Source organism: Octopus bimaculoides, chromosome 19 (assembly GCF_046866305.1).
Source record: "Octopus bimaculoides isolate indiv1 chromosome 19, ASM4686630v1, whole genome shotgun sequence".
Classification (NCBI taxonomy): domain Eukaryota; kingdom Metazoa; phylum Mollusca; class Cephalopoda; order Octopoda; family Octopodidae; genus Octopus; species Octopus bimaculoides.
Window position 1 is genome coordinate 34275101 of NC_142946.1, and position 20592 is coordinate 34295692.

Here is a 20592-nt window from a genome sequence, read left to right on the forward strand (position 1 = left end):
ACTGAGCTTTTTACAGGGCTTAGAAAAACTAAAGGACCGTTGCAATAAGTGTGTGAATCTGAAAAGGAAATATGTTGAATAAAATCATAATTTACTGATCCTCCTGTATTTTCTTTCACTCCAAGCCAGGAACTTTTCAGTACTCCCTCGTGTGCGTGTGTGTGTGAGTGTGTGTGTGTGTGTGTGTGTGTGTGTGTGTGTGTGTGAGTGTGTGTGTGTGTGCGTGCGTGCGTGTGTGTGTGTGTGAGTGTGTGTGTGTGTGTGTGTGTGTGTGTGTGTGTGTGTGTGTGTGTGTGTATGTGTTTTCCTATCAGAATGATTAAAATTTCTTCCCAAGCTATAAAGATGATAAAGCCGATTTTCTGGATTCTGTGGCGCATATATTATATACCCTAGGCGAGAGACGCCGGTCCATCACGGTATTATTCATTTTAGCCAGCTGAGTGGACTGGAACAATGTGAAATGAAACATTTTGCTCAACAGCACAATGCATCACCCGTCCAAGAATTGAAATTACGAACTTCTGATAGTAAGAGCAAACATCCTAATTACTAAGCCACGCGCTTCCACATTTTTTCTCCTATTACACTGGTCAACAAAATGAAACTTTTATTTTCTGGCATAAAATTCTAGAGCTGTTTTAGACTAATTTCTGTTTGCTGATTCCAAAACTGACCTTAGATTTGCTCTATCACAATCACATCTTTGTACCATCGGTATATATACCTTTATTTACCTGGAGCATACTAAAAGTTAGCTTTACAACCACTATTTGCGAGAATTTTGTCTGAATTGTCGTACTAATTTTGAATTGGTTCAAGATGAGTTTTGCTTTAAAGCCCTTCCTCTTCTTTTCAGGTATGAACTGAACCACTGTGATCTAGTTATGGATATAACATCAAAAAGAAGGACGTGCTGTAATGACCCTGATATCTTCTGTTACGTCTGAGGAAACTTTACTCTGCAGGCTCAAAGGTGCAACTTTAATAACTTTGTCAAGGTGTGTTTTGCTTACTTTAAGGTAACACTTGGAGATCGGGACAAGATCTGGGCTTCCCACAAATATTACAATCTCTGTGTTGAAACTTGGTGTAATGAAGCAATTCATCAGAGCTCTTGATCACAGGGGAGACTGCTTCAGATATATATGTACAACCTTGCCAAATCTCAGTGACGAGAAGAGGAAAGCAGGAATATTTAATGGACCTCAAATAAGAACACTCCTCAAGGATCTAAATTTTGTTACAACAGTAGGTGCAGCGGAGGCGAGAGCTTGGAATGCCTTCTCTGATGTGGTGCGGTGAATTTCCTTGGGAACAGGAAAGTTGACAACTATCAAGAGATTGTAGAGGAACAGCTCTTGAGTTTGTATGTACTTGGATGTAGAATGAGGATTAAATTGCAATACTTACACAGTCACTTGGGTGAGTAAGCGAAGAACAAGGTGAACAATTTCATCAAAATATAAAAGTAATGGAAGAAAGCTACCAAGGCCGATGGGACTTAAACATGATAGCAGAATACTGCTGGAGTTTGATGTAAGATATTCCAGAAGCTGTGCACAAGAGATCGTCGAAAAAGAAGAAGCCCTTGCAGTAATAAGAGGATCAGAATGAATGTCCCCAATGAATAGAGATTTTGTATTTATATTTTGTTATAACGAAGCTTAATTCTTACATGCTAATATGCATTTATTCCCACAACTTTGTGTTTTGATTTATTAGATTTAAAAAAAAAAAGACATATTGTTTATTAAAAATTGCATCTACGTATGTTTAATTCTTCCTTTATGAACATTAAATAGCTGTTTCTAGCAATCTGATGCAATAGCCAAAATCTGATGCCAGATTTGGATTTAGCACCCTAAAATTAGCTAAAACCAATTGATAAACCTTGCGCCAGAAAATGTGTTGACTATCGTAATTACTCCTATTCATTCTTCACAACAATTTCCTACACGTGTATCAGTGTTTGTGTATGCATCTTTGTATGTATGTGTATGCATCTGTATATGCATCTTTGCATGTGTATGTGTGTGTGTTTTACCTCCAATTTGAAAGTCTTGTTTTGTTACTCTTGTGCTTTATGTCAGTTCCCTATGACTGTGTCAAGATGTGTACTCCTTTCCACTGTCTCAGTAGTACATGTGGGCAAATGCTACCAGAACTACCACCACCACCACCACCACCACCACCACCACCACCACCACCACCACCACCACTACTACTACCACTAACACCATCACTACCACCACCGTAACCACTGCCGCCACTGCCACCATCACCACCATAAACTTCACCACCACCACCACCGCCACTGCCACTGCCAAAGCCGCCGCCAATGCCACCGCCATTGGCACCGCCAATGACGCCAATGCTGCCACCACCACCACCACCACCTTGTCTTATCCAATGTAATGGGGGTCGTTTTGATAGCGCTGATGGTGGTGATGGTGGGGCTGACAATAGAGATGGTAACCTAACCATTGCAGTGACGATGGTGATTGTGATGATTGACGATGGTTATGCTGTTAGTGTTGGTGGTGGTGATAGGGATGGTGGTGGTCGTGGTGCAGGATGGTGGAGATGGTGGTATGGTTGGTGGTGGTGGTGGTGGTGGTGAAAGTAATGATGGAAATATTGGCGATGGCGATAGAAGTGGTGATGGTGGCAGTGGTAATAGTGATGGAGGTGGCGGGGGCTGTGGAGATGATGATGATGATGATGATGATGACAGTGCTTATGGTCGTGATGGTGGTGGTGGTCGTGGTGGTTGCGGTGGTGATAGCAATAATGAGAGATGGTGAAGGATTTGTGGAGAATAAGGTGGTAGAAATGATGGCGATTATGACGATGCTGGAAATGGGGAGGGATCTTAGTGACAGTCGGGGTGGCGGTGGTGGTGAGAGTACTTATGTTGATTGTAGGTATGGAAGGCCAAAGGGGTCGGTGATGGTGAATGGTGAAAGTAATGGATGTGGTTGGAGTGTTGTCGTAAGTGTGGGAGTGGGTCGTGGTGGTGGTGGTGGTGGTGGTGGTGGTGGTGGTGACAGTGTCGGTGTGGGTGGCGATGGTCTTGTTAGGGTTACAGGTGGCGGCGGTGTGAAAGGCAGTAAAGTCCACCGCGAGATAAAGTTCCTATACAAACAATCAAACTGGCAAAGAAGATAAACTCACTTGTCGTTCAAACTGATCTGATTTGAATCGGGGGGGGGGGGAGTAGGTTGTAGGAAGAGGAGAAGGAGGAAGATGGGAAAAGTTATGGTATGAATGTGTGTGTGTGCTTATACGTATACACACACACACACATACACATACATATATGTATGCATACATACCTACATGCATATATATATATATATATGCATGTATATATGTGTCTATAGATAGATAGATAGATAGATATAGTAGCAGAGTATCCCGTCGTTGCCGGGTAATTTTCCCAACAGAATAATTTGGTGAACTTTCGGAGTTTTTCTCCGTATTGACAGGTGTTTTTTTTTTTTTCAATTGCTTGTTTCATCACACCTTTAGAAATGATGGAGCATAGCCTTTTACGAAAAAAAATTTATGAATTTTTTAATCCTCTCCTTCTCCTCCACATCAGGACCGATATTGGCCAATATTTGCACCATAGACTTACAGACAATGGGAGCAGCGTTTCCGGTAAAAAAAAAAAACAATTGTTAGAAAATTTATGTCTTCATCCTCTTCTTCGCCCATCCTTTTCTTCTGTTGATAATTTCAAAAATATTGGAGAGTCTGAGAAAGTCATTCCTGCAATTTATCCACAGTGATTTAAAAAAAGTTATATAGGAGAATTTATCTTAATAGCATAATTTTTCTGTTAATAAATATGTCAGAGTATAAATAAATAAATGAATGTGATAGAGTAATAACGAATGTGATATATATATATATATATATATATATATATATATATATATATATATATATACATATATTAATGGCGGTACCCCAGCATGGCCACAGTTCATGAGCTGAAACTAGATAAAATGATAAAAATGAATATATACATAGAGAGAAAGAGAGAGGTGCGAATGCATAAAAGACAGAGAGAGGTTGATAGAGATACATATAGATTTGTAGATTTAATGATCTGAAAGTGGAGTTATATCTCGTAGCAAATGATATTTTTTTATTACTAATTTTCGTAAACCTTGCTTTTGGGATGCAGGTTTCGAAAATTAAATCCATTTTTCTCGATAACGCACCGTTTCGGAGTCTTTCCATAACATATCCACATATATACACACATACACTCTCATTATATATATATATATATATATATATACTTTCACATTCATGTAAGTATATAGCCAGGTACATAAACATTCTCAAATGAAGAAATATCTTTGTAGGAAGAGATGTGTAAGTAAGATTGACTCTCAAGGGAGAAAAGGGAGAGAGAAGGGCAGAGAGAGAGGGAGAGAGAGGGGCAGAGAAAGGGAGAGAGAGGGGCAGAGAGAGGGAGAGAGAGAGATATGTTTACACTTTGTTAAATTCCACTTTAGATGACAGTTTTAAAAGGATCCTTTCTACTGAATGTCCGCGCAAGGAACGGACTATTTTCTCCCTCACTCCTCTTTCATGATGTGTGTGTGTGTGTGTGTGTGTGTGTGTCTGTGTGTGTGTCTGTGTCTGTGTATGTACGTGTATGTGTGTGTGTGTATTCATTTGTTTATTTATAGACGTATTTGTTTAATTATTTGCTCGTTTGTTTGTTTTTGCATCTGACTTCAACTAAATCATCATATTTTACGATATGGGATACTAACATAACATTTAGCGGGAAGCGACTAGAGTCCGTATGAAGTAGTCGTAGTAGTCGTAGTAATAGTAGAAGTAGCAGTAGCAACAACAACAGCTGTAGCAAGAGCGCTATATCTCCAAGTCAATCTTGATTTCGTAGCTCTTTGGCATATAGTGGTTGTTGTTATTGTGGATTAACCCCATGGCAGCTCTAACCGTTGCATGTGTAGTGGACCGCGCTACAAGTCATAATCCACTGTTCCTTTTATTCTGATGTACCATGCACGGTGATGTATTTTTGCGGATCTGCAACTCATAGCTCCAAGTGTACCATGTAGCATGGTGTGTAAGTACCAAGCTCTAATCCATTGTGGTACATCCCTGTTACACATCGATTCATCTACTGATCAAACACTCTATACATACCATCATGTATAATTACCTTTGCTGCTCTGATCACAGTTTATAGCTTCAGCTGTACTCTGTATACTTACACGGATTCCCATGAATCTCTGTCGCTACCACGCATACTATTCCTGAGGTCTTAGGGAAAGAGTATCTATCTATCTATCTATCTATCTATCTATCTATCTATCTATCTATCTATCTATCTATCTATCTATCTATCTTTAATTTCTCAGTGCAAATCCCGCCGTGGTCAACTTTGACTTTCATCCTTTTTAGCTTCGTTAAAATACCAGTAAAGTGCTGGGACGACACTAAGTCCCTCACCCCTCAAAACATTCCTTTCTTAATCAGTAATCCTTACGAGCCACGTGGGAGGCGGTGAACTGATAGAATGTTTAGCGCATCATACAAAAGGCTTAGCGGTATTTCTTCAAACTCTAAAGGTTTTGAGTTCAAATTCCACCAACGTCAAAATTATATTTAAACTGTTATGGGGTCTATTAAACGAGTGCAAGCCGAGTACTGACTTCTACGTAGTCGACTTAACCACTCGTTCTAAAACTGCTGGCCTTGTGCCAAAATTTGAAATCTTTATTAGTTATGTGTTCCTATCCTTCACTAGTACTCAGTAAAATCCTTTTTGTCAGACCTCATTAAATTGTTTTGTAAAATTCTATTAAAGGCCATTTTTAATTTATTAACATACTTACCTACTTTTATTTTTTATCTTTTACTTGCTTCAGTCATTAGACTGCGGCCATGCTCGGGCACCGCCATGAAGAATTTTCAGTCGAATGAATCGACTTCAGTTGTGTTTTTTAAAGCCTGGTACTTATTCTATCGTTCCTTTAGGTCGAACCGCAAGTGCTGATGGGTGACAAACACACACACACACACATTCATATAAATATATATATATATATATATATATATATATATATATATATATATATATATATATATATATATATATATATATATATATATATATATATATAATGGGTTTCTTTCAGTTTCCGTCACACAAGACTTTGGTCGGCTCGAGGCTATAGTATAAGATACTTGCCCGTCACGCAGTGGAACTGAACCCGGAAACATGTGGTTGGAAAGCAAGGTTCTTGCCACACAACCACGAGTGCACCCTTAATGCTTTTAAATTTTCATAATTTATGTCATCATTTATTTTATTTTACTCTCGACTCACTAATATTCATGTCTATTATCCAATTTTTGTACCAATATTTTAAATTTTCTTTATATCTCTTCATTAAACAATTTTCAATTATATTTTAAGATTTTATATTTCTAGTTATTAGTTAACTATTTAATAACCTATTACTAGCTGGACTCTATTAACTCTTTTAACTCTGAACTATTTATTATTCACATGTATATATGTGTGGGTGTACATACATACATGTATACATGCATACAAACAAACATACATACATGTATATATATATATATATGTATGTGTGTGTGTATATATACATGTATGTATGTACACTCGGACATATATGTATGCATATATATGTGTATATCTGTGTGTGTGTGTGTATACATATGTATTTATATATGGATATATATATATGCATATGAATGCATGCGTACATACGTTTGTGTGTCGTGCTTGTGTTTATATGTGTGTGTATATATATATAAATAATTATTAACTGCACACACACAAACACACACACACACACACACACACACACAGAGGCACACGCGCGCACACACTCATACACACACCCACATACACGCACACACACACACATACACATGCTCGCACATATGTACATATATACATGCAGTCAAACATCAAGTCATTCAAACAAACATAGAAACACGGGTATACGTTCTATCGTATAAATGTAACATACTTACTCCCTTACCCTTGCATGAAAAACATGTCAAGTAAAATTGAATTTGCGTTAATTTACCCCTTTAAAAGAACTTAATGTATTTCTTAACCTTCGTGAGTATTTACACGGAAACGTTTTAGTTCCTTTGTATCGTTTCTTTATGAGTACGAAGTTACAAATTTTGAACTAAACGATTTCTTGGTCTTCGTACAGTGATTATCCTAATAGCTCATAATTTTATAAAGACGGTCACCAGTTGGCTGAATCGTTTAGAGTGTCGGACAAATTGCGTTGTAGTAATCGTTCCGGCTCTCTGCGTTTTGAGTTTTCTAATCCCGCTGAGGACAGCATAGACTTCCCTCCTTTTAGGCTTGATAAAATAAAGTACCATTCCAGTGCGGAATGTATTCTTCTCGTTCTACTTGCCCTTTCTGGAAGATATCGGCTGACGTTAGTCAGATCTTGAGAGAAATGGGCTTAGCTAGGTCTAAAATGTGCCCAAGACTCACTGCATGTAACGACATGTCCTTCAACACCACCAAGACAAATTTTGAGTATTTTATAACAGAGTTTCATATTAGAAAAAAAAAAAAATTATTGTTTCGCAAATCTAAGAAGTTAGCTGTTCCAACAGCCAATAGAACAATGATTTCCCGTTACTACCTGTTAATAGACAACGGATGAGCAACGGCAGCTATGTCAATGAAAACAACAACTCAAGAGGCAGGTGATATCAACACAACCACTACCACTACTGCCACAACCAGTGCCGACTGAGACAACAACAAAAACAAAAAGCACGAAGGACAAAAAGAAGAAAAACCAAATTGTCAATTCAACACGCCTGCAAATTTCACTTCCACCTCCACCACCACTATTAACACGAACATTAAAAAAATCAGACACCAAGACTAGTAAATCTAGCGTTGGTGAAAGAAGTAATGCAATTATCACATCAAGATTTAAAAGATACTAAATCCATTCTTAAAAGTTCTGGACGAAACGAAGAATTAAATATAATAAATCCATCGAAATAAAAAGTCGAAAGATCGAGCAAGTGACAGTGCAGTAAGTAGAAAAGTGGGTCAGGTTAATTTGGGGCACCCAAAGCAAGTCGCTTGGGGGAAAGAAGACGACACAGAAAAGGGGAAATTCCCAACAAAGTATGAAGCCAAGCAAAACTTAACAATAACACTTCAGAGTAACGAACTGGTACTAATACCAATCTATCTTGGCTGTACTGTAGTAACAAAAAAAAACAAAAAAAACAAAATTGCCGACGTTTCTTCAGAAGAAATCATCTGCTGAGTTGGCAAATTAATATTCTGCAGGTCAAAGGACAGTAAAAACCAAATTAGTCAGGCAAAGAATTCACTCCAAACGGACTAAGAAGTATGGAATCCATCCCGGTCCTTGTCAATCTACCAAGCAGCACTAGATTATACGTGTCCGTGGAAAGCAAGAAAGCAAAGAGCCATTTGTATTGTGACAATCCATCTCAAGACTTTGTATTCACGGCAAAGAAGAAGAGAGAGAAGACATCACTTTTGCCGATATTATCATGACTAATAGCAACAACAGGGCAACGAAAAAAGCAACAGAACTAACAGCAGCATGTGGTCACAACAGCAACATCAGCATCAATGACTATATAAAAACCAGTAGCCGCGAGAACAGAAGTCACACCAGCACCAATAACAACAGCAATAATGATTGCAGTATCAGCTATGAGACTTGAAGCAACAACGACAGCAACTGCAACAGCCACAGTTGAATGAACAAAAACAGCAACAAAAACAACAGAAAATACACCACCAGCATGGGGCACCACATCACAGACAACGCAACAAGAGCAACAGAAACAAAAGACACGAAAGCAACAAGGAGTTTATGATGAGGGCCCTAAATGGCAAACAGAAGCAAATAGAAACAAAAAAGAAACAGAAAAAGAAAAAAAAACACACCAACAAAAAAAATGGGTGAATTGCCTTCAAGTAACGATGTGTCAACGTCATTGCCAACAACGGTTACACCAGTACTATCAATATCATCATCTCCACCATTGCCACGACTGAAATCTCAAGCAAAGACACAATCAAAGCCCCCCCTCTCTCTCTCTCTCACACAATCTCAAGAGTCAAAACACATCCCCCAACACGGTAAAACAACAAGAGAGAGGAAATCATTAACTACTTAAGCAAAGAGAATAAAAATTCGAGAGGATCACATACACAAAAATACAAATATCACTCATAACTTACATTACATTAACTAATAGCAGTCCTCTACACATAAAACTTATTCAAATCAAACAATGCACATGCAACATTTTTGAAAGTGAATTCTCCAGTGAAGTAGGAAACTTCAGAGGGAATATAAAGAAAAGACTGTTGATGGACTCAACTATAACCACCCAGTGAGTAGCAGGTGACGTCTCTCTTTGTAATACCCACATTTTCGCAGTTCGTCTATTGGACGGAGATGCAGTCCTGGGTTTTAAAAAAATTGGTAATATTAGGCGCCTGGCATCAGGAATTCGGGAACTTATCACATCCATAGCAAAAAGTATACAAAAATGTGCATTGACAAATACTACATCAGTAAAGAAACAATAATTGTTTGAAATTGCTGAGTGGAATAATAATCTTTTCTAGTACAGGCACAAGGCCTATGATAGCCGGAAGAAATGCTGCTAAAAATTTTTGTTCAAACTTACCACGCTAATAAATTTTAGGGTAGAATGTGTAATAGTAAAGAGTAACTTTCTCACTCCAGATTGGAAACTTCGCTTTTATGTGGTGTTTAAATTGTCAATTTCGGGTGGAGGTCTTCCTGAAGATCCACTTAATGAAAATACTTTCCTCTTATAGGAACAAACTTTGAAATTAGAGGGATGATTGTCCAGTTTTGAAGTGTAGGTCTTCCTGCCATTGCACAATATAGAAACATGCTAATTAAGGGTAAACATTTCCTATAAAAAGGCAGACAACTTTCTCTTTTTAGATTGAAAACGTTAAAAGAAAATGATAACCTTCCAGTCTGGAAGTGGAGAAATTCCTACATTGGGTAAGCTAGCTGAGAGTATTCCGTCCAGTGTAGAAACATATACTTCTTCCCAAGTGCCAATGAAGTACTTTCCATTAAATCTATTTAATCTGTAGGAATGGACGATAAAGGCATAACGCAAGGTGAAAACGGAATAATTAATCCAAGAATTATTTATACAGCTACTAATTAATTAATTAATTAGGATATATAATTAAAATCATCTAGGGAGAGAATAAGCGGTTCCATAATAGAGTAATCAAATATTCTACTGAAAGAAATATGGCAAATTTCTTTAAATATGAAATAAATCCGAAGAATTATCCACGACTAAACAAATACAAATTTGTGTTGTTCAATACATAAATAAGAAAAGTCAGAATTAATTAAAAAGGGATATAATGCAGAATCGAAACCGTTTGGCAGAGTCGTTTTGGCTGCGACATATCCACAATACGGCGCCATCAGCAATAAAGTAAAAGTTTTTTAAAAAATGGAAGGAGGAACAGAAAGAAATTTTAGGAACAATTCGATATGGTTATTAAATTATATAGTAATTGGAGCGAAAAGGCTTTCTCTGAAGACATCAGAGAATTCGACTGTGCCGGGGTCAACGGTTAATCTGCTACATGTAGGTTCAAACAAACAATTTGACTACCGCAGAAAAAGAAAATTGAAAGTTATTTCATCGTAACACCAAATGACTGCCATTTACACATGCATACATACATACATACATACATACATACGTACATACATACATACACACACATGCTCACACATACACATATATAAAAATTATATATATCATATGTGTATATATATATATATATATATATATATATATATATATATACACATATATATACATATATATATATATATATATATATATATATATATATATATATATATATATATATATATATATATATATATATATATATATATATATACATATATATATATATATATATATATATATACACACATATTTAAGTAGCTATGCATGTATTTATGTTATACATTCACACGCATATATATATTATATATCTATATATATATGTATATGCAGGTGTATATATGTGTGTGTATGACTGTATATATATATATATATATATATATATATATATATATATATATATATATATATATATATATATATATATATATATATATAATATGATTGTATGTTAATACATAAAAGTTTATATGTATATATATATATATACTTATATAAATATATAAATACATATATATACACACACACACACACACACTCACATATTTATATCACACTTCACATACATAAGGTGTTTCTCTCCGTTTGTGTCTGTGAACGTGTTCGCGCGCGTATCTATCTCTCTATCTATCTATCTATCTATCTATCTATCTATCTATCTATCTATCTATCTATCTATCTATATCTATATATATATATATATATATATATATATATATATATATATATATATATGTATATATATATATATATATATATGTCCTAAATCGTTTGACGGACACCAGTGAGAATATGCGATACTTAATGTCCATATATGCACATAAGAAACTGGATAAATTTTACTACTTTGCTATTACTTTAAACTTCATGCTAAATCGAAGATTCATCGCATAGATATGATGGACCGGAAAGGTTTGGATAAAAAAGCCAGTTGGCGCCGAGAATTTCTTCACTCCGATCACATTCATCTGAAGAATGCGTCATTCAGCTTGAAATTTAATGTATCGGAAAAAGAGTAATATTTATTTAGTTTATAAGATATATTTGTATATGTGTGTATGTGTGTGTGTGTGTGTGTGTGTGTGTGTGTCTATGCATGTTTGGATGGAAGTATGTATGCATGTATATATGTATGTACGTACGTATGTATTATGTATGTATGTGTGTATGTATATATCTCTCCCACCCTCTCTCTCCCTCTCTACCTCACTCTTTTTCTCTCTTTCTCTCTCGTTATATATATATATATATATATATATATATGCATGCATAGTAGATACATACACACACACACACATGTATGTACGTACGTTTGTACATAAGGTGCGTATGTGTATGCATAGACGTGCTATGAATTAAGTGATGTATGCACGTATAAGTTGCATGGTATATTTTCAGTGCACACATTGCTAATGGTTTATCGCTTAAAAATTACACTCACACACACATTCACATGCAAATATATATACCAATGTTATGTAATGTTATATACTGTATACATTCTTCAAATACACAATATGAATACATAAGTCTATATACATAAAATATAGATATAAATTAGTATATAAACACATATATATAGAATGTAAATATGTACGTAAACAACATTGAGACGTGTACGCACGGGCGTTCATATATGTGTGTGAATGTGTAAATATGTGTACGTGTATGTGTGTCCGTAAGTCTATATGTAAATACGCTTATATTTCTGAATGTGTGGGTGGGTGGTCGTTTGTGTTCGTGTGATATCAGAGGTGCTCGTGTGGGAGATGGATGTAGGGTGGTGTGTATATACATATATACACACATACACACAAACACACACGCACTCACACACACACACACACACACACACATGTATGTATATATATATATATATGTATGTGTGTGTGTGTGTGTGTGTGTGTGTATGTATACATTCATCCACATAAATACATCATTTTCACATATATACATATAGATACATATATATACATATATATACATATATATACATATATTTGTTTGTGTGTATGTGTATATGTATGTTATGTATGTAAGAACGTATATATATATATATATATATATATATATGCATAAATGTGCGTGTGTATATACGTGTCTGTGTTACACTCATGACAATGAATTTCACTTAATTTAGCAAAATTATTATTGAAAATATTTAGGGTATTTTAATATGGTTCATGCCGGCGGGCCTTCTAAATGTTTCATCTTAGTTTCCATGTCTGCAAAATTTAAAAGGATGCTGGGATGTAGCTTTTTAATTATATGCGTTTTGTCCTGATCTGGGTCGCAACAATGTTACACATTACACCTAGTCAGTCGAATGCACCTTCCTATTCATCTTACTGCCGTAGTTAAAACGTATTGACATAGCATGTGTATGCATATATGCATGCATGTATGTACGTATTCACACACACATATATACACATGTATTCTCGTATGTATATTTGTGTATGTATGTATTATGTAAATACAGTATTCATGCTATATGCGCATATACAAATGCACACACGCACACACAAACACACACACACTCACACGTGCAGATCGCAAACATACCACATTCCTACTACACGCACACACGCACGCACCACACACATATACTTATGTGCATATATGTAGGTATATATGTTTGCGTATATATATATATATATATATATATATATGTGTGTGTGTGTGTGTGTGTGTGTGTGTGTGTGTGTGTGTGTGTGTGTGCGTGCGTGAGTGCGTATGTATATATACACACACACACACACACATATAAATATAGATTACTGCGATGGGTTTTGTTAAGCAGCGTCGATTTTTACAATTCTGTAAATAATAATAATAAGCTTAAACCTTATATGCCATCACCATGCAATGACTAAAAAATTAGCTTTCTCGTACGCGTGGGACTCGAACCTACACCTCTTTCTTTTCGCGACAAGTGAGCTCACCAATTGCACCAACGTACAACCATGCTTCACAAGAAAAACAACACTACGAACTAATTATAGTTCTTAAATCTGACGGTAAAATGCACGGTTGTACGTTGGTGCAATTGGCTAGAACTCTTGTCACAAAAACAAAGAGCTGTGGGTTCGAGTCCCACGCGTAGGGGAGAACCTACTTATTTCCGTCGAGGGCTTATATGCCCCCTTTTTAGATTATTTCTTTAGTCATTGTGCAGTGATCGCTTATAGGTTTTAAGCTTATAAAATACTATTATATAATATACACATACACATATGTGTATATATAATTCGCCATGATAGACCGCTGACCACTAGATTTATATTATTTTTTTCTCCTTGTTTCTTTCTGTGTTCCTTTCAGTTGAAGAGCGTAGGCTCGAAACGTCAAAGAGTTTCTCTATTCCCGAGCGTTAAACTAATACATCCATTTGTTGTTTACACCACCTGTCTTCGTCTGTTGTGTTTTTCGTAAATTCTCCCATATATATATGCACACTGAGGCATAAAATTATAACGTACATAATTATTCATATGTTCACATGGATATACAAATATTCTCTACCGCCCTCTGACTTGCAATATAGATTTAGGCACAGAGAAAAGATCAAACAGAATGCGGCAAACATGTATACATATATACAAGGACACACACACACACATATATATATATATGCGGTGCTCCAGTATGTCCACAGTCTTTGACTCAAACATACAAATGGATAAATACATTTTTTTTCACCCAAACATCTACATGCATGCATTCATATACACACAACAATGTATTTGCACCTGGTGTGTGTGTATATATGTATATACTACATATGTGGGAAATTCTGTCTGTGGGTGTGTTTGTAGAGTTGTTAGCTAACTACTCCTATATAGTTTTATCGATTTTGATGAAACTTGACACATGAGTAGAACTCATGTCTGGAAACCTCATGGCATACTCGGATTGTTGAGAAAAATCCATAATAGGGCCCCTGGAGGGGATCCTTATATATATCTAATATATTTCATATTAACAGCCAAGGGAAATAATCCACTCGCCCAGATTTTAACAGCCATGGGAAATAACTCAGTCGTTTTTCTAAATAATTTGGTATAAATTTAATTGAGTATGCTTATTTCTTACTATTGGAACTGTTAGAGTTATTTTCGCGTCAGCTAGTATATATATATATATATATATATATATATATATATACACAAAGGTGATGGTTAGCTGCCCAAGACTTCGAAGTCACTTTCAACAACATTCTTGTATAGGAAAATTAATTTTTACTCCACAAAAGTAAAGAGTAACCCATCAGATTAATGAAAAATTGTTTTATTATAACTGAACATAAACACAAACATTAATACACACACACACACACACACACACACACACACACACACACACATTTATGAATTTGTGTTGCAAGAGTCCTGGTGTGAAATCATGTGTTGAAGTAGACATTGTTATATTTCGAGATGATAATATTATTATTTTTTTTTTGCCAAATAAACACACGCACTATATATTTATTGTTCACTCGTTTATTACTGTTCTTATTCTAACTCATGTCCATTGTCCAAAAATCTTTCATCACACACCTGTGACCTCTTCAGCGACACTTTCCGTCTTCGTGTGTGCTCTTGCTCGACTTATTTTTCCTATAACGTTTCGTATCGAGACGTCAAATGTAAACAGACAATGAGATCGGAGGCAAAATGGATGATGAGTGGCTATATAAACAATGCGTTCGGAGGCAAGAGGCAAGAGTGGGTTTGATGAGTGCTGAAGAAGGGGCTACAACCCCCGAAATATGGCTTTTACACACATTAACCACTTTTGTCTTCGACCACATTGTCTGTTTACATTTGGCGTTTCGATACGGAACGTTGTAACAAAAATCAGTGCTGGCTGTAAGTTCTATACAGCATCTGCAGAAATAACTTAGCAGAATAATGTAAGAGCACTGCTGACACAATAGAACGTGGTACCGACTTATGAAAATATTTAGTATACCTTATAGTATATTGTGTTTACATTACGAAGTATCACGTACCTATAAATCGTTCATGTTCACGTACCAGCCCCAGGAATGCGTCTAATATGTAAATTGGTACATCCAATAACTTAACACGGCTGTATAAACAATGGCTGTATAAGCAATGCCTTCGGAGGTAAGAATGGGTTTGATGAGTGCTGAAGAAGGAGCAACAACCCCCGAAATATGCCATATACACTCATTACCCACTTTGTCTTCGATCATATTGTCTGTTTACATCCAATGTCTTGATACGAAACATTGTAGCAAAAGTCAGTGCTGGCTATAAGATCTATAGAGTATCTGTAAAAATAACCTTAACAGAATCCTTTGATTATAATATCTCGGCAAAAGAATTTGATAAGCTCAGAAAATATAAAGATTTGTTGATTGAAATCGAAAAAAAGGTGGCATCTCAAGACGGTTACAATACTAATGATTGTAAGAGCACTTGGAATGATCAAAAAAGGAATTGAAAATTATTTAAGAATGATCCCTGGCTTACCATCCATGCAAGAAGTGCAAACAATTTTCTTAACTGGTACGTCACACGTATTGAGAAAAGAATTGTCGCTGTGAATTTTCTTCCTTTTCCCCCCTTATTTTCTTTGTTTTTTTCTTTTTTTTTCTTTCTTTCCTCTGACTTCCTTCCTTTTTATTTTCTATCACATGACTTTGTAAATGAACAATCAGGTGTGTTTATTTTGATGGTCTACTAATATATACAGTGATTTTCTTTGTCCTAGGTGTTGGGAAGACACTGTGCAAGAAATGGAAACAAAATTGAAAGAATACAGTTCTATATTTAAGAGATGAGAAATTATGTACATTATTTATATTATTTACAATTGACGGATATCTGTCCTCATCTTGTTTGTTGTTAACACAACGTTTCGGCTGATATACCCTCCAGCCTTCATCAGGTGTCTTGGGAAAATTTCGAACCTGGGTTCTCATTTCTAAGTTTCTTTTCGATGTTGTTATTATTATTATTATTATTATCATTATTCAGGTCACTGCCTGGAATCGAACTCGAGTTAGTAGCCCGCGCTCTTAACTTCTACGCCATATGCCCATGGGTAATTATGGAGTGAATTTTAGGGCTTATAAATCTAATATATCTCCTATACTTCCTTAATACCGTTTCCCATATGTGTTAACAACAAACAAAATGAGGACAAATATCCGTCAATTGTAAATAAAGTAAAATTGAAAGAAGGCAATAATAATGATTTCAGTTATTTGCCACCAGGGCGAAGGATGAGGGGGACAATACAAAGGCTGACACAAAGTGTTGGGGTTTACATATAATGAAATGATAAGAAAAAAGGAAATTATGTTTCTTTCAACGAGGTCAATCGCGTGGCATTCATTAAGAAAGCGGAGCTTATCAATAATTTACTAATTAAACTAGTACTTCCGACAAAGAGAGGAAATGTCATAGTAATAATACCTAACAGACACCGAAACACTTTCAGAATTCAAATTAACCACTTGAACTAGGATTATGTAGTAAACACTTCTTGTCGTGTCATCATTAAATCTCTTTGTTTAACTGTCCTCAGGTTCAACTTGTCATTCTTCTAATAATAATTCTTTTTATTATAAGCACAAGGCCTGAAATTTGTGGGAGGTGAATAGTCGATTACATCGACCCCAGTATTCAAATGGTACTTAATTTATCGACCCCAAGAGGATGAAAGATAAAGTCGACCTCGGCGGAATTTGAACTCAGAACGTAGCGATAGGCGAAATACCGCTAAGCATTTCGACCGGGGCGCTAACGATTCTGTCGCCTTAATAATAATAATAATAACGGTTTCAAATTTTGTCACAAGGGTAGCAGTTTTGGGGGGAGAGGCTGAGTCCTTTCCATTGACCCCAGTGTTCAACTGGTACTTCTTTTATCGACCCCTAAAGGATGAAAGGTAAAGTCGACCTCGGCGGCATTTGAACTCAGAACGTAGCAGCGACGGGCGAAATACCGTTAAGCATTTCGTCCAACGTGCTAATGACTCCACTAGCTCGCCTCCTTGATAATAATAATAATAATAATAATAATAATAATAATAATAATAATAATAATAATAATAATAATAATAATAATAATAATAATGATGATGATGTTGATGATGATGATGATGATGATGATGACGATAATAATAATAATGATAACTCGGTAAGTAAATTAAATGATACTATAATAAATTGATGAATAAATATTTAGCAGAAACATGAAATTTAAAAAGTGCGCCTTAAAAATGAAAAAAAAAAAAAAAAAAAAAAAAATTCGCTATTTAGAACAGTGGTTTTCAACCGGCGTCCTTGTAAGATTTGTAGGATTCAACGCAGGCAAAATAGTAAATTGGGGATCCACAGTATATATTAAAGGTCCATGTAAAAATTTTACTTTACATATATTTATTGCAAGAAAGCTTGGTCACTTTCTCCAGCGTTTTACATAGTTCTGCCCGCATAAGTTGATATGTGGAAAGCAAAATAGGAATTTTGAAAGAATTATCTATAAAACTAGTTTATAAACATCAAATAGTTATAAAATAGTAACCAAAGGGGTCCATAGATAACAAATTGTTGTTGATCACTGATTTAGAAGAACAAAATTAAAAAGTGACGCCTCTTTAATACAGGGGATTAGTATTAAGTTTATCGGAATATTTACATATGTATTTACAGTTGAATGGAATACGAATGAGATCGATGCTGACATCTTTGTTACCTACCTTTTACACAGATGTGTTTCAATTAACTATGGTACGTAACTGGACCTTATTTGATATTCGTCAGGAATTAGATATACAAGGAATACCTAGGAGCAGGTAGGTATGAATGTATGGTTAAGGAGTTAGCTTCACATCTTCATAGTTCCGTTTCATTCCAGCATTTTCAGCAAGTCATCTCAGTTTGACGAACGCCTTGTGAATGAAAGTTAGTAAGCAAAAAGTGCGGAAAATCATCGTAAACATTTTATATACATGTATACACGTATGTGTGTATGTAAATATGTATGTATATATGTATGTATATATGTGTGTATGTATATATATATATTTCTGGTCAAAAGTCGGAATTCAAATATGAAATTTAGTAGCCATTTATGTTACAATATTTAACTTAAGTGCATTGTAATATGAAAAATTTTACTGCAGTATTCGTCCTGATATTGTATTTCCCATGGAGGTGTTGTGTTTAAAAACAAGTTATATATATCAGAGGGAGACAGAACTCGTGTGGCAAATGAGAACCTTAGATGCATTGTTGCCCAGTTAGGCATTATTAATAACGTGTACTCACTGCCAGCAAGGTTAGATGAAGTTCATCACTAAAATGTATACGAAGACAGTGAAAAATATTTTCTGAGGCTGCAGGTAGCAGCCCAGATGATCAATACTGCAACAGAAGCAGTATTAAATTAAAATAGCTAACTGTGTATCATACTTAATATAAATATATTACGAGTAAAATTTACTGCGGTTTCTGCCCGAAGATAGTAGTATCTCCTATGAAAGCGGTGTGTTCATAGCAACGCATTTCTGCCTCATTAGACGTTATCAATAAAATTTGGTTCTCTTCTAAATTTGTTCTAATATAAAGATAAATATTCATCATCCTCTAGATTTTTACAATCAATATAGTTTGTATTACGTATTATAATATTCCTGATACTGTGTAGTACATCAACATTTTATAAATTTAGACAAATTGTCATCTGAGAAGGGTTCAATATGATATCAACTTCGCCAATAGTATTTGTATTGTTCACAAAGCTTTGTCTCGAGTGAAATGAATACGACTGATACACATTTTTGGATAGATCTTACGCCACAACCTTTGTGCTGCATAGCCGTCATCTTTGTGTTACGACTCCATTTATATTGTAGTGTCATATGAACAAAGTTGCCAACAGCATTAAAATACAATAAATGTCTACATATCCGTTGGACTTACTAGAAATAGCAACGAAGTTTATAATAGGTCAGTACTGCCGAGTTTAACAACAAACACAAAAACAACAGTAACAAGAACAACAACAACAACAATAGTATGTTGTCTCAGCTGTCTGCGCCTCACAAATATCTAGCATTTTAAAATACACTATATTTCCACAAACAGCCACCAGGCAGTTAACTTACGAAGTGTGTTTAAGAAGTGTCGGCCAAGAGAACCGAGATTTCTGCCTACAATCTGGCTGTTCTCTTAAAAGATCACGTGTTGTAGTGTTTGGTGGAATATCTCTCCAATACCACACGAAAGAGATTTAAGATTGAAAGAAAGGAATTAGACTGCATATAATTTTGTAACACCAAACAATGTCTTGGTGTTGTTCTTGCTTTCGTTATGGTTGTTTTCATTGTTAGCGTTGTTATTATTGTTGTTGTTCTTGTAATTCTTGTAAATGTTACTGTCGATATTTTCACTGCCTCTGTTGTTGATGCTGTTTTTGTTGTTGTTGTTATTCTTTCATCGTGTTTTGTTTGTTTTGCGGTAAACTATCGGTTTTAGTTTGGTGTCAAATTTAGAAGGAACATAAAATAAAATAAAATAGAATAATAATAAATGCATAAATAAATAAAACAAAAAAGGGGGAAAACCTTCTCTTAAGCTATTCTCTTTCGGTTAAAACTACTTTTTATAGCTAAGTAAATATAGCTTATTATAAAGGAAAGCAAATACTGGGCCATTGCTAATTAAATCAGATTAAACAGTTAGTATGATTCTAACAGAGGAATATGGTTTTCAAAGAAGCA